The 8,807-nt window shown below is 46.1% G+C and overlaps 1 pseudogene; it reads right to left on the bottom strand.

Moving 5' to 3' along the window:
* Positions 1-3,019: 3,019 nt before the first annotated feature.
* LOC125394549 (sperm motility kinase Z-like) lies at positions 3,020-7,914 on the bottom strand (annotated as a pseudogene).
* Positions 7,915-8,807: the final 893 nt, after the last annotated feature.

Below are 8,807 nucleotides of genomic sequence, written 5' to 3'. Positions count from 1 at the left end.
AAGGACAGGATGAGGAGTTACAGTGACAGCAGTTAGGTGTGACCCCGTGTCTTAGGAAGGGTTTTCTATTGATGTGGAGGGACGGTGACCACGGCCATTCTTATACAGAAAATATTGAACTGTGGAGGCTTGCTTATGGTGTCAGAGGTTCAGTCCAGGATCATCAGGACAGGGAGCATGGTGGCATGCAGGCAGATGTGGTGCTGGAGAAGGAGCTGAGTGAGAATCCTCACTCAGGCCACAGGAAGGAGGACTGTGACACTGAGTGGAGCTTAAGCAAAAGACCTCAAAGCCCACCTCCCAAGGACACATTTCCTTCAACAAGGCCAACAGAGTCATACCTCCCAATAGTGACACTTTATATGAGATTATGTGTAACATGATGGGCCGGCTTGTTGGGGTTTTTGTCCCTCCCGGTACTCCACTGCCGGTACACCCCAAAGAAAATCACACACAGGACTCCGCAAGATTATAAACTGATTGGCCTATTAGCTCTGGCTTCTTGTTAACTCTTATATCTTATATTCACCTATTATTCTCATCTATGTTAGCCATATGGCTTGGTATCTTTTTCAGCTGTCAGCTCACATGTTGCTTCTTCGGTGGTCTGGGCAGGAATGGGGGAGAAATCAACTTCCTCCTCCCCAGAATTCTCCTGCTCTCCTTGCATCATTTCCACTTCCTGTCTGGTTTTCCCACCTACACCTCCTGCCTGGCCAATCAGCGTGTATTTAAAACACGATTGACAAAATACAGACAATTCTCCCACACCAATTATGAAGGTCACTTACATTTAAACTTCCTCACCCAGGCAGGTACAACAGCTTCTATTTAATGAAGCTTCAGGTAGACTTTTTTTTTAAAAAAAAAATGATAAACAGAGTTTATTTCATAAAATATAGTGGGAATAAAATCAAAAATCAATAACAAGAAAAGCCCAGAAATGCTACACATATGCAGATGCTGAACAATATGCATACTTTACCAGGGTTAAAAGTTAGCATATGTAGTGAGACTTGTTATGGCAAATTTTAAAATTTTTTATTTAAAAGTTTTTTTACATTTTACATACCAACCACAGTTCCTCTCCCTCCCCTTGTCCTGCTCCCCTCCCCCTTCCTCCTCCACCCTCTACCTCCCCTTTCCCCCTTCCCCTTCCCTTCACCCAACAATCCCCATCTACCCTCCTCCTCCCCCTTCCCCTCCACCTTCTCCCCACCCAACAACCCCTATCCACGTCTCAGAAAGGGTAAGGCCTCGCATAGAGAGTCTACAAAGTCTGGCATATCAAGTTGAGGCAGGACCAAGCCTCTCCCCTGTATCATAATTGAGCAAAGTATCCCTTCATAGGGAATGTGCTCCATAAAACCAGTTCATGCACTGGGGATGAATTCTGGCCCCACTGCCAGTGACCCCACAAACTGCCCAAGCCATAGAACTGTCACCCACATTCAGAGAGCCTAGTTCGGTGCTATGCAGCTTCTCCAGCTATCAGTCCAGAGTCAGTGAGCTCCCACCAGCTCAGGTCCGCTGTCTCTGTGGGTTTCCCCATCATGATCTTGAACCCTTTGCTCATATAATCCCTCTCTTCAACTGGACTCTGGGAGCTCTGCTTCTGGTTGCCTTAGATATTGGATGAAGGCTCTGTGATGACATTTGGGGTATTCACCAGTTCAGGCCCCCTCTCCACTATTGCTAGGAGTCTTAGCTGAGGTCATCCTTGTGGATTCCTGGGAGTTTCCCTAGCACCAGATTTCTCCCTAACACTATAATGGCTCCCTCTATCAAGAAATCTCTTTCCTTGCTCTCCCTCTCTATTCCTCCCCAACTCAACCATCCCTTTCCCTCATGTTCTCCTACCCCTTCCCCTTCAGTCCTCCCTCCCCTCCCCACTCCAAATTTATTAAGGGGATCCTATCTATTTCCCCTTCCCAGAGGCATCATGCACGTCTTTCTTAGTGTCCTCCTTGTTACCTAGCTTTCTCAGGGGGTGTGAGTTGTAGCCTGGTTATCCTTTTTTTTACATCTAGTGTCCACTCATGAGTGAGTTCATACCATGTTTGTCTTTCTGGGTTTGGGGTACTTCACTCAGGATGGTTTTTCTAGTTCCATACATTTGTCAGGCAGACTTCTAATACTGACCCATAGAACAGACCCTTGCAAAGGTCATTGCCGTTGACTGGAGTCCAGATGATGGATCCTCTTTGACTGGTGTCTGCTCTAACAGGCATTCTCGCTGACTCAGGTCTCTATGATTGGAGGGCCTGCTGAATGGGGCCCTGATGACCTGTGGATCCCTATAGCTGTAATCAAAGTAACTGGAGTTCCAACTGGTATCATCACTGAATATAGGAATCACTCACTGGAGACCCCACAAACTAGAAACCCTGCTGACTAGGAACCATGTTTATGGGAGTCACAGGAGTCCCCACTGAATGGAGCTGCCTGTGACTGTCATCCCTATTGGCTGGTGTACTCACTGACTGGCTTCCCTTTTGGCTGGAGTTGCCATTGACTGGCATCCTTATTGACTGAACTTCCCACTGACAGGCATACTTATTGGTTAGTGTACCCACGGACTAGTATCCATATTGGTTGGTGTATCTAGTGACTGGTATTCCTATTGGCTGGGATACTCAGTGACTGTTTTCCCTTTTGACTGGAGTTCCCTCTGACTGACATCCCTATTGACTGGAGTTTCCACTGGCTGACATCTCTATTGACTGAATTTCCCACTGACAGGCATACCTGTCAATACCACCCTATTGGCTGGTATACCCACTAACTGGAATCCCTATTGGCTGATTACCCACTGACTGGAATCCCTATTGGCTGGTGTACCCACTGACTGGAATCCCTATTGGCTGGTTACCCACTGACTGGAGTCCCTATTGGCTGGTGTACCCACTGACTGGAGTCCCTATTGGCTGGTGTACCCACTGACTGGAGTCCCTGCTAACTGAGGTGTGGCTGTGACACAGTCAGTTCTTATCTCAGCGGGTTGCCTCACCTCTAAGATTTGAGTAGACAGACACTGAGGGGAGACAAAAAGAAGGAGCTTTATTCCCAACACGGGAGCAATCATTCAGACAAAAAAATTAAAAAGATGAAATACAACCCAGAAAATAGAAACCCTAAGACCCCAGTGGCAGCAGGATGCCAATAAAGAGAGACTGGGAGAGTTACACCCGTCAGCTCTCAGAGGCCCCAAAAGCCCATGAGGAGCAGTGCTCTGTGGAGAGCAGCTCCCAGAAGCAGCAGGTCTCAGAGTACAGAACTGCAGGTGAGTCCCCTGCACAGGAGCCAGTCCCTCTGCTGCAGATGCATGCTGAGTTTTAATGGATGGAGCAGGAATGTGCTCCCAGCCTGAGCTGGGACATCTAGTCCGAGGTGGTCCATTTCTGGAAAGTCTAGAGGGCAGCCTCGGTCTCTCTCCTCTTTCAGACAAGCAGGGCAGCGTGTCTGACTCTGAAGTCTCCAGTCTTCCTCTGATACCTGGTCACGTGGGGACTAGGACACCAGCCAGAAGCAGGAGCCACATGAGAGGAAGACTGGGGAAATGTAGACTCACATACTGATTGGCTGGGCTTCTGTATGCACTGAGGTGAAGAGAGGCCAATCAGGAGAAAATCTGTCAAACTCAGAGAAGAGAAAGTCAAAGGCTGCTGAAACAGGGGTGGCGGTGTGGTTTCCAGCAGAGCCAGTGTCCGTTCTATGTGGAAAAGGAAGCTGGGAAGGAGTGAGGGGGGACTATGTCCCCAGACTGTACCTGAGGATTTGCCTGCACCCTCGTCAGGCAGCTGGAAAATTTGTTCCTGTTGTTCTAATTGCTGTTACTTCAACCGTGTATTTGGCGTCAAAGACCCTCCTCTCACTAACCAGAATTCCCTAAGAGTCTCCCAGGTGACCAGACTACTCCCGTGGAGAGCCCTCCACTATCTGTTATCCTCCTCCTAGATGAAGAAGTCTAACCAGTAAAGAAGAGCTCCTAGCAAGCAGGATTTCCCACACTCCTCTTCCTGCAGCTGTGCATGCCCACACGCTAACAACACAGTGACGACAGGATATTGGAGCTCAGTGTCCTGTGGTTGGCAGCTTTAGATGCAAGGATGCACAAGACTGGGATTTTAGTGACTGCATTCACCCACCCTGCTCTGCACTGCTCTCCAAGGTGGTTTCTCTGAAACTGGGTTCTTTGTCACTTCCTTCCCCCATCTTTTCCAGATCCAACTACGGAATCCTTCTCCATCATATCTAGGAGCACACCTTCCTAATATACCTTCCTCCATTGTCATTCTCTGACAAACATCTTTTGGCTCTTTATTAATTCTAGCTCAACATTTTGGTTCTTCATGAGCAAGATAGTTTTATGTTTTAGATAAGCATTTAGAGTATTGTGCGTTTGGAGTTCAAACGAAGTACTTCAGCATCTAGGAAGAAAAGGTTTTGGAAAATGGCAAAAAGAAGAGCAAAGTCAGGTGGTGGTGGCCCACACCATTAATCCCAGCATTCCAGAGGCAGAGGCAGGCAGAGCTCTGTGAGTGACTGCCCAGTAAATAAAACAAATTTCAGAACAGAGTTGTTACACAGAGAAACCCTGTCTCAAAAAAATAAATAAGTAAAATAAAACAAATCCAGACAAGTATGTGAGCAGGTAGAAAACAAGACAAAACCCAACAAGCTCACATTGAATTAGGAGGCACACGAATGTCCAGGTGAAGTCCTCTGGAGACAGTCTTTGGGATAGCCACCTTCTGTTCCAATTCAGCTTTTGCTTGAATGAAAATTCAAGTAAATTGGTGAAAATTCTGGTTTCTCATTCCACTGCAGGTTTTTTTTAAAAAACATCCTGGGACACACAAAAGACAAACCAGCTGGAAATGGAAATGGACCTGCCGGTTATTCTCAGAGACAATCATTTTACTCTTGGGCTGTTTTGCTCCTATTTTTCCTCTTGTTTATGAGTTGAGGGACCAGCCCATCCTCAAATACTAAGTCTTGGAGGACACTTTGAGATAAACACGCTTTGTTCTGGAGTTTAGGGGACTACAGAACTGTGCTACTTAGGTTTTTGTCAGCGTGACCATAAGCTAGGGGCTTCTGGAAAGAGGGAAACTCTGCTGAGGAAATTCTTCCATCAGATATAGGATTTTTGTTGATTAGGATTAGATTCAGAGAGAACGGTCACTGTGGGTGATATTGCCACTGGACAGGTTGCGTTGGGGGTAAAAGGCAGGAAGGTATGATCTTGGGTATCAAGGCAGGAGAACACATTCTTCCGGGGTCTCTGCTTCAATTCCTGACCACAGGTTCTTTCTCTGACTTCCCACCTTGGATTCTTTCAATGATGGGATAAAGGATGTGTGTTATCGCTGCCTGGTCTGTAAGGCTGGCAGTGTGGCTGTTTCACTTTTCTGATCCTCAGGCAAGCTTTATTTATTGAAATATGAATGAAATGCCACTATGAACTCATTGCCCAAAAGGAACCTAAAAATAAAGTTCATGAGGAAAGGCATAGATAAAAGCAAATAAGGAAGCATACCTGGACCGTGCATTTTTTGTCATGGTGTGGTGTCCCCTACTTTTGGGGATACACCTTTCTTGGACGCTTTTTGTAGGGTGTGAGATGCTGCTACATAGTCTCAGGATGCATGTCCTAATCCTCTTCTTCCATCTTGCCCAGCCCCTGGGCTGCAGGGAGCCTGTGGGTGAAGTCCTGCATGGTTCCAGACATTTAAGGGCTTTTCTGACCTAGAGCTAGTGGAAAACCTGCTGTCTTCTACCTCTCTCGCAATGCTTCTTGGGAAGCAAATTAACGGAACAGTCATAGAGTGTGGGTGACTTCTGCCCAGAGTGGGTGTCTTCTCAGGCAGGTCAGGGATATTCTTCTCCCTCTTTTGTCTTAGAGGAGGGTTTTCAGTGGATGAGACTAATATCCAGAGGGAAGGTTCTCTGGCCCTCCTCCTGGGGGAGGGGACTTGTGAGGGTCTTCAGCAGAAGGGAAAGGTGTCATCCCTGCGTCCATTAACTTTGTGTGGACCCTACTGTCATTATCCTGGCAAACCTGACATCTCAGTAAGTGGTATGCAGCCATTGTTTCATTGAATTTTCTGTGCTTTAAAGATTCTCTTATATCCTGAGTGTCAAACCCAATGTTTTCCATGGCTGCCATGATTTCAGCGTCTGGGCAGGTGGGCAGGTGGGGTCTCCATTATAGTTAATAGTAACAGTCCTTTCCCCTTTCTGAAGCCTGGGTGACCCATGAGGTCCCGGACCGTTGGCCCCTGACTTGCATTAACTGTTAATAATAGGTCGATCATGCTCCTTAAGTCTTTGGAAAGCTGATAGGGGATGTCATACCTTCCTTGCAGAACTTGTTCCCTAAGTTTTGACAAGGTGGCCCCTGAAAATGGGACATTCCCTGTTACCATATAATGTAAGAGGACTTCCAAGGTCCAGATGTGGGCTTTGGAGCCATCATAAGGGATGACCAAGAAGATTTCTGGGGAAATGAACTGGAAGGCACCACACAGCCTTTCCAGCTTTTGCCCAGGCCTGAATCTGGCACCCAAGCCAAAGTCAATAATTTTCACCTTTCCGTTCTCATCTACTATGACATTGTCAGGCTTTAGGTCTCAATGAGTGACACCTTCATCATGGCACTGAGCAGCTGAACAAATAGGCTTCTAGCCTCGTCTTCCTTCAGGCATCCAGCCTTACCGACGTGATGAAATAGCTGCTCTCCCTCAGCCACTTCCATAACTAAATAAACGTTCTGTTCTGTTTCTATCACCCGCAGGAGGGAAACATGTTAGGATGGCTGAGCATCCTCATGATGTCGGTGTTGGATGTTGTCGACTCCCACCACTTCTCCCGCTTCCCTGGAACTTTCACAGTGACTGGGGCACCTGAGAGACGATGCTGGGCCAGCACGACTTTGCCAGGGCCACCCTGACCTAAGGCCTCCAGGATGGTGCTCTGCCTGGTGAACACCTCTTCATCAAAGAAGCTGGGCACCGTGCTGGACTCTGCGTACTCGTCCTCACTGTCACTGGACATGCTTGGCAGTGACGCTGCTGCCAAAGAAAAGGGGAGGGAGGAGAAAGGAAAGAGATGTAAAGGAATGTACAGAGACATGAGGAATGCAAGCAGTAATATCCGGAGACATAAAGTAAACACAGAGGAGAAAATGAGGCTCTACGAACAAGTAGCTTTAAACGAGAGCACTGAAGGCACACGAACTAAACAAACTCAACGCCCAAACTGAGCTCTGACTCTCACTCCAGTGAAGGGGAAGAACCACTACTCAGGGAGGTTCTGAATGCTACTCGGAAAACTTAAACGGGAGCTAGGGGATAGAGATGAAAGTGAATGGAGCAAGAGTGAGTGAGAAAATGATATACAAAATAAAAGAAAAATTTAAAACCAATATCCAAAACCAGCTACCTATAATACCAATCAAAGAAATCCAAGCAAACCAGGACACTTTTTAGAAAACAAAACAAAAATCATTAAGTAAACTGAGGCAGTCAAGCAAATGTAAATAGCAAACCAGATAAATCAGAAATACTAGAAACTCGAAACTAGCCACAAGCCAAAGACGTGTAAATTCCACAGGTCAAGTACACTACTAATGACCTATGAATAATTTAAAAAGTAAAAGGTTAAAGAGAACCAAAATAAATGAAATTTTAAAATATAGCAAAAATTCGATTAAAAAAAAGTTAAGAAATAAAGTCCCTCAAACACAACTATTGAACACTCGAGAAAAATAAAACCAGAAGAAAAAGAAGAATATAAGCAGAAACATAAATAAATAAAACTATAAATAGAAAACCAAGTGTCCAGGAGCGAGCAAGATGCCTCATTCAGTAAAGAATTTTCCTTGCAAGCATGAGGTCCTGAGTTAAAGAAAAAGATTCAGTCCCTACCCCAAAAATAAAAACAAAAGCCACCACCCACACTACAGAGGTCTAGTGTCACTAGCTTTAATCTCAGCACATGGGTCACAAAGGCAGATCCCAGAGGCTTCTTGGACAAGCAGCCTAGCTTAAGTGGCAAAATACAGGCAAGTGAATCCCTGTGCTTTGGAAATTGAGGTTATCAACATACTTTTAGTAAGTCACTGAGGGTGGAGCTCGGGCCTGCACCAGCAGCTGCACAAAGTAGGCAGATGAACCCACACCCATCCACCAAGACACAAGGATGTATATACACACAGCTACACACATCATACACCTACACACAACACGCACATCTACACCCACACCTACACCTATACACTCACACAGTTTCACACACAGACACAAGGATGTATATACACACAACTACACACAACTCACACCTACACAGAACACACACATATACACCCACACCTACACCTATACACAGTCACACAGTCTCACACACAGACACAAGGATGTATATACACACAGACAGCTACACACAACCCACATCTACATCCACACATACACCTATACACTCACACAGTCTTACATACACAAGGATGTATAAACACACAGCACATACACCTACACAGAGCACACACCTACACTTAACATACACACACACACACACACACATGCAGATGCAAGTGTGGGACTGCCCATCAAGTCTGATATGTAGTAGTCAGTCTGGAGTGAGCAGCGAGACTCGATGTCTCAGAGTAGAAGAGATGTGGTGTTTCTCTTGGGACAATGCTTAGCCGGGCATGGTGTGTATTTTCAGGGATGGGTTGCTTCAAGGACTTCTATCCATCATTGTATATGAGGCATGTAGGGACACAGCATCTGATACCCAACAGTACA

This window comes from Myodes glareolus, chromosome 1 (genome assembly GCF_982192425.1).
Source record: "Myodes glareolus chromosome 1, mMyoGla1.1, whole genome shotgun sequence".
NCBI classification, from domain to species: domain Eukaryota; kingdom Metazoa; phylum Chordata; class Mammalia; order Rodentia; family Cricetidae; genus Myodes; species Myodes glareolus.
Note: the sequence above shows the minus strand (reverse complement) of the source record. Positions and strands in the feature narration are given on the sequence as shown.